Consider the following 7024-nt stretch of genomic DNA (forward strand, 5'->3'; position numbering starts at 1 on the left):
AATTTAAAATAACATGTAATAAAATGTTCAAAACACGCATAAAATTTTTTTACAAGAATAAATTTTTACACAAATTTAGATAACCTGTAGATTGTTAATGGAGTTTTGATTTTTCTCTAATAATGAAGTATATGACTGATTCGGAAATAAATCTTAATATAAAAATATGACATTATACAAATTAAAAGAAACATGTGCTAAAAAACCAACAACACAGATATTAAGTTCAGAAAACTATTGTTCGAAAAGTACTATGCTTTTTTAAAATAAGAAAGCAAAAGCAAAGTTTAAAAAAAATTCTGCTTAAAAAACATTTTAACATTTAATTAAACAATATTTAATAGAAACAATATACACATCAAAACACAAACAGCAGTTTTTTAAAAATTTGCTTCTGTATGGTTCACATAAAAACCTATATTACTACAAAGTTCTTAACAGCTAGTTGTTATATTGTTCGCTCTCTTATTTCACCTTCTTATGTACATTTAAAAATCCAAAAACAATAGTTAAAAAATTTGAATGCACTACTTTTATCCAGTACATTACAAAAGGATATAGTTAGAAGTTTAAACCTTGATATTTATTATTGAATTTAAAATCATTTGAATAGAAAATATAGCATATTCAGAAGCTTTTTTAATAGAAGAAAAAATTATTTTTGCTCTGTGGCAACTCCAATTACAAAAATATATTTTAAGTATCACAAAAAGTATGTACAGCTACACAATATCTTATCGCTGAAGGACTTGATCACCATCTCTTGATGAAAAGAAGAGATAAATCTTGTATGAGAGTTCAGGACCAATGCGCCGCTGTGTGCCTAACGGTCCATAATTTCTCCTCACCTGTAAAATAAATTATAAGTCATCATGTCAATGCAATTATTTTTTAACAAAAAAAAAAAAGAAAGAAAAGGAGAAAAGTAAAATTCATAAAATTAAATAAGAAAAAATTATAAGGGAATTTTGTAAGCATTTCAGGGATTTTACGGCTTACATTCCAATGCTCACAACTTTATACAATGAAAATCAGATTCTTTCATACTTCAAAATATATTTTTGTGTACAATTTATTTCACAAGTTTATGTGTCACAATTTGTTTATGTTTTTGAAGGCAGCACACAAGCTTTCTAACTCCAAAACATTACTGAAATTTTCATTGAAAACTCAAACACTAAATTATGAACCTTTCGCTAAAATTTACATTCCACTAAAGTATTCCTCTATTTTGGGTTAATTGCTGATAATTAAATTTTCCTATATATGAGTATTTTAGTAAAACTATGTATTGCCACATACACACAATATTATGAGTAAACATTTTACACTTAAATGAGCAAAAGCAAAACAGCTTATGCAACCCCTATCTATACTAATATTATAAAGAGAGAGGGTGGATTTTTGTATGTTTATATGTCCAGAGGTAATCTCTGGAACCATTGCAGCTATTTGAAAAATTCTTTCACTATATGAAAGGTGCATTCTTACTGAGTGACATAGGCTATAAATTATGCATACATGTACTTATACTAATTTTTTAAACCAATAGTTTGTCTTCGCTTCCAGTTTTATGTTTAGTACTGATATATTCTTATATCATAAACACAAGCGCTGATTGTGATGTACTTGCAATGACAAAATAGTTGAAGGTTCCCAATGAACCGAATGCTAAAGAATAGAAGCAAGTGAAAAAAAAATCACAATGGCGGCATAAGAACCTCCAAAACATGTACTTGAGGCTGCAGAGTATAAGGTATATATCATTCTACTGGCCTTGGACACTGCAAACCTTGGACACTGCAAACCATTTAGAGTCACAGAATGTTAATTCAAATGAATCATAACTGGGATTCGCTTTGAGCAAATTAATTTCTGAATTCAAGTAGCGCAGATAGACAATATTAATCCATGTTTTTAAAATTTGTAATTTTGCATGTATTTTGGGCTACCCATTGCGGTTTTTTGATCTATACTAACATTTTAAAGAGAGAGTGTTTATTTTGTATGTTTATATGTTTCTAGTAATCCTCCGGAACCACTGCCCTAATCAAAAAATTTCTTCATTGTATGAAAGGCACAAACTTGAACAGTAAAATCTATACTTATATTATTATGAGAGAGAGTGGTTTTTGTTTATGTGTATATTTTCCAGACAAGACTGATACATGATTGCAACTACGGAATGAGTATGTTTCCAATCAAGCAATTAAATTAGTAACTAGTCCGCGACTCGCCTATGATATCAGAACGCAAATTAATGGTTATCAGCATACCCGGTGGAACTGAAAAAAGTTAAATTAAACCAAAATCAACAGGCAGACTGAGGATGCATGCGTTTTTTTTTTTTTTAACTTAATTGCAGCAAATTTACTTAGTGGTCGAAAAACTGACCACTCCAGATTTAAACTACTTTGAATGTCTCTCTTCAGAAAGACTCTGTACGTTTCATAAGAAAAATTGGGCCATTTGGAAAGCGTCTTCAAAAGGTCTGCCCCATAATGTATTACGGATGTTTGAAGAGCCACTGTTTGAATATAAAAGCCGTGGATTCTAAAAGAACTAAAATATTGAGGCAACATTGAGAGAGGTGTCATTTTTGCATTTGATGGCGACTCTTACAAAACTATTAATGTGGTTCCCTTGATAAACGCTTGCAGATATACTTTAAGCCTGTTTAAAGTCGTCTCCTTTCAGCAACTCTGCACAATCTCTGTATCTTACGGACACTTTTAAGAGCCCGTGTTCATTCTATTAAAATTAAAGGTGGTAGTCCAATAATTTCATGGCGAATTTTAATTTGCCTTATCTATGAGTAGAACTGGCCCCCAAGTAAAATCAAAATGGACTAATATGATTTACCACATTATTCTTACTGGATCAGCAGCAGGTCAGTGAGGAATATTTCTCGAAAAAAAAATGGGTTTTGCACATTTCTATTTCTAGTATAGGTAACTGCAATTTCAAATGAAAATTTCTTATGCCATCACCAAGATCAAAACTGAAGGTCAAACGTGCAACGTTACATATGGGAAGATTATATTGTTCACGAGGAAGCAAATGTTAGTCTCTCTTGATTAGAAAATGAAGAGAATCAATTTCTTTCAAAACCTCATAAAAATGAAACAAAAAATGTTGCATACAATGATATTTTAAAGCAAAAAATCTGCATAATATTTATTTAAGACAGAAAAATTTTCAACTTGAACAAGTTGGGAACGGGCTCCTAGTCGGAAATAAATACCAAAAGACACTTAAATCAGAAAAATGTATTATGAGGTTTAGAAGTTGTAGCAATATTAATAAATATTTCCCATTACTTTTAAAAAGTGCATTCCAAAAGTCAAAAGTGTATATATTATCATACTCCATTCCGTATAAAATATAAGAGTTTTTTTTACATTAAAAAAAGAAAAAAAAATTTTTTTTTTTTTTTTTTTTTTGCTTTTACATAGCCCTTTCTCCTAAAAATTTTAGGTTTGAAGTTCTTTCTTTTTCATAATTCCAGTTCTGATAAGTAAAAAGAATAAGTTTTCCTTATACTATACCAAGCTGTGTGTTTAGATTTGTATGTTTTTTTTTTTTTTTTGTGATGTACCAATGCGGGTCAGGTTACGTCTTTTGTCAGAGCTGAAATTATTCTTGAAAACTACGGGAACAGGAATACTTTCTTCTTTTTTTTTTTTTGTTGTGCTATTTCAATTAAATAAAATGCACGGTTTTTGTTTTACTTCAGGAATAGGATTGGCGGATAGGTTAAAATAGCGAGATGGGTGAATGGAAAATTATAGGTGCACGTATTTAAGTATAGATATACAGTGGCTCCCAAAAGTGTTCGTACACCTACGATTTTCAATGAAATAGGTCCTTATCCATTGGTTAGAATTAAAGTTTCGAAATAGGTATCTTATTATAAGATCTATGATCTATTTTTAACAAAACTACATGAAAATTTTTAGTAAAACATTAAAACTTAATTTTTTAAAAATCAAAAACCAAAAAGTGCCGGAAATTTTATCTCGCAAAAGTCTTCGTACACTTTGAAAAAATGTCAAAAAATTAGTAAATAATCTAACTTTTTACAAAGTTATTATTTAGTAAAATATCATGCAGTAACAACAACAGATTTTAAACGTCTGGGAATAGATTTCATTGTTTTTTCTTTCTTTTTTTGTGCAATTTCTGAATAAGTGTTCAGCCGCACTACAAGTCTTACTGTTTTTAGTTTGCTTTTCGTTTCAATGGTGTATTTTCGTAATCTAGCCACCAGATACTCCAAATATGTTCCATTAAGTTTAAATCTGGCGATTGAGGAGATATTTCCAAGCTTAAGGACAAATTTTGAGGCACCAAACGCGAACGTGTGCTTATCCTTACCTTGATAAAAAACAAAGTTGTTTCCGATTACCAAATTTTAGGGTAATAGTTTAAAATTGCTTTTTAAACTATTTAAATGAACAGCATAATTCATTATTTCATCAAAAAATTTCAAATTTCCAAGTCCTGATGCTGAGATGCACCCTCACACAAGAACACCTTCACCGTCCTGATTTACCGATCCAACTAAGTTCTTAAAATTAAATTCCTCCTTTTTTTTCTTCCATTTACAATTATACAATAATAACCCAAAATGTTGAATTTATTTTTGTCTATAAGTAAGACGTTGTTTCAAAACGTTTTGAGCTTATTTATCATTGATTTTACGACGGAAAGCGTAAGCTTACTGTTTTTTGCACGAACAAGAAAATTTCTGCGGGAAGAGGTCCCATTTAATTCAGCTAATCCGAGAACTTGGCGAACAATTTTAGGTAAAAATTAAACGTAAAATGTTTCATTCAATTCTGCAGAAACTTTTTCAGTTCTGAAATGTGTGTTTTTCATATTTTTTTTCACTGTAAACCTGCGATCACGCTTTGTTAACTTTGCCAGTTGACCTTTTCTTACCTTGTTTTCGATCCGATTCTTGTCGTTAAAGCATTTTATCATCCCTTCACTATAGAATGGTATAAATTAACCAATTTAGAGACATTTCAAACCAATTTACGGCTACTGTGAGGGAAAAAAATCAAATTTCGAATCGTGTTTGTTGTTTTCTAAGCATATCTGCCATTTTAAAACAATAAGCAGAATATTAGGGAATAAATACACACAAAATTAAAGGCAAATGACTTTATAGTATCATTACAATGCAAAAATAATTAAAAAAACCACATATGATAATTTTAATTATGAATTTATTCAACGCTATTTCAGTGTACGATGACTTTTGTGGCATATTTTTTCTCTGTCTCTTCGTTTTTTGACAAATTTCAAAAATAAAATCTGGCAATATTCTGAAAAAAACTACTGGGTTTTATTCAGAATGGCATAGGAATGGTGTGAAAAAAAATTGGACTTCTCATTCGAATTCAGTTTTGCGTTATTTTGGTTTTATTACAAAATTTCAAGGTGTACGAACACTTTTGGGAGCCACTGTATAAAAACGAAATAGCTACACACAGATTGTACATTACATAGATAGATGGGCAGCATAAGTTAAAGAAATATTTTTATTCAAATGAATATTTATATTGATAGATTTAGATTAAAAATACCATTGTAAAATTTATTTAAGCAACCTCCTAAGACGGCAATCTTGGCGTAAATTACTAAATGGTATAAATAGCGAACTGTGCATGCTTAACAAATGCTATACTGAATAAATGTAAAAATCAAATAGAGAATTGAAAATAGTGATTAAATACTTTTGCATAGATAAATGCATGCTGCAGACACTTTTAAAGTCATACTTACTACAATATCTTGCAGCAAAGTTTCTTTTTCTTTTATGGTGCTACAATGTTTATAAGCCTGTAAAATTAATGTTTCAAAAATTAATTGCAAGCAAAAAAACACATGACTTTACAAAAACGATTAGAAAAATTTTAGATTACTGTAATGCACTATGCAAACTGTAATAGCTAGGAATTTAAGAAAGCTGACAGATAAAATGTTGATATAAAAATAAATAAACTAACTTTTTTTTATAAAATGAAAATAGTACAGCCTTTTTGACCAATAACTAAAGTGCATTTGAGAGTATGAAACCTAATGCAGTTAAATTTTTATATAAGTGATTTTTTTTCTAATGTAAACACTAAAGCTTATGCCATTTCATGCATTCTTTCTAAAACAAAAAGCTTGTTTTTCTCTCAAATCAAGAAATTAATAAAAAAAACTTTTTTTTTTTTTTGATAATGTTATGAAATTAATGTAGTCAGCAATAGCATCTATTTACGTCTGACTTTAAAAAATAATAACGGTTCACCTGTAATAACAGTTGTGGAGAAGGATACTTTGATGCTATAGCTTCAGCTATTTCAGCACCAACGTTTTGGAATTGCTTGATCTGCTGCCTCCACAATTCTATTAAACCAGAACCATCTTTAGAAGTTTTCACGGGACAACTACTGTCAGCATCAGCAAACCAAGAAAAAGCCATAGCTTTTTGTTTCTGTTTTTCTCTTCTGCAAAAAAAAGGCCTTTTTTTTTCATTTTGTAAAACAAAAATAAATATGATGTAACTACATATGATACCTTCTCAGGGTTCATATACACTTCTTTAAAACAAAAACAAGGACTTGCAAGAATTAAAAAACCAGAAAAAAGGACCTATAAATTAGAATTAATAACAAATTGACGCATACATTTTAAAAAACAATACTTCTTTTTTTTTTCAAATTCAATTTGTTAAAGTATAGTGTGCAATGTAGAAGAACATAAAAGATATACTACAAATGTGAGCTGGTGTTGCATTTCCCTCTCCCCAAATTCTGTAGGAGTTCCCAAAACGAGGTGCTGATAAAAAAAAAAAAAAAAAGCTGCTGAGAAGTGGAAATAGAACATTTGCTACCACTTGATTTTCCCCTACCGAGTGCAAGCTTGCCCTTCTGCATGAAAGGTCCCTAAGGAAAGAAAATTTGTTAAAATACGGCAGATTGCCCTCTACAGATGGAGTGATGATGTGTGTGATGTGTGTTGCAAG

General features: G+C 30.0%; 1 long non-coding RNA gene across 1 annotated transcript; it reads right to left on the reverse strand.

The window, feature by feature from the left end:
• Nucleotides 1–205: 205 nt before the first annotated feature.
• Nucleotides 206–6418, reverse strand: LOC129222697 (uncharacterized). The gene is made up of 3 exons (XR_008580600.1): nucleotides 6308–6418; nucleotides 5794–5850; nucleotides 206–848 (listed from the first exon to the last, which is right to left on the reverse strand). It is a non-coding gene; the product is annotated as an uncharacterized LOC129222697 (long non-coding RNA).
• Between the last annotated feature and the right edge of the window lie 606 nt (nucleotides 6419–7024).

Source organism: Uloborus diversus, chromosome 5 (assembly GCF_026930045.1).
Source record: "Uloborus diversus isolate 005 chromosome 5, Udiv.v.3.1, whole genome shotgun sequence".
Classification (NCBI taxonomy): Eukaryota; Metazoa; Arthropoda; class Arachnida; order Araneae; family Uloboridae; genus Uloborus; species Uloborus diversus.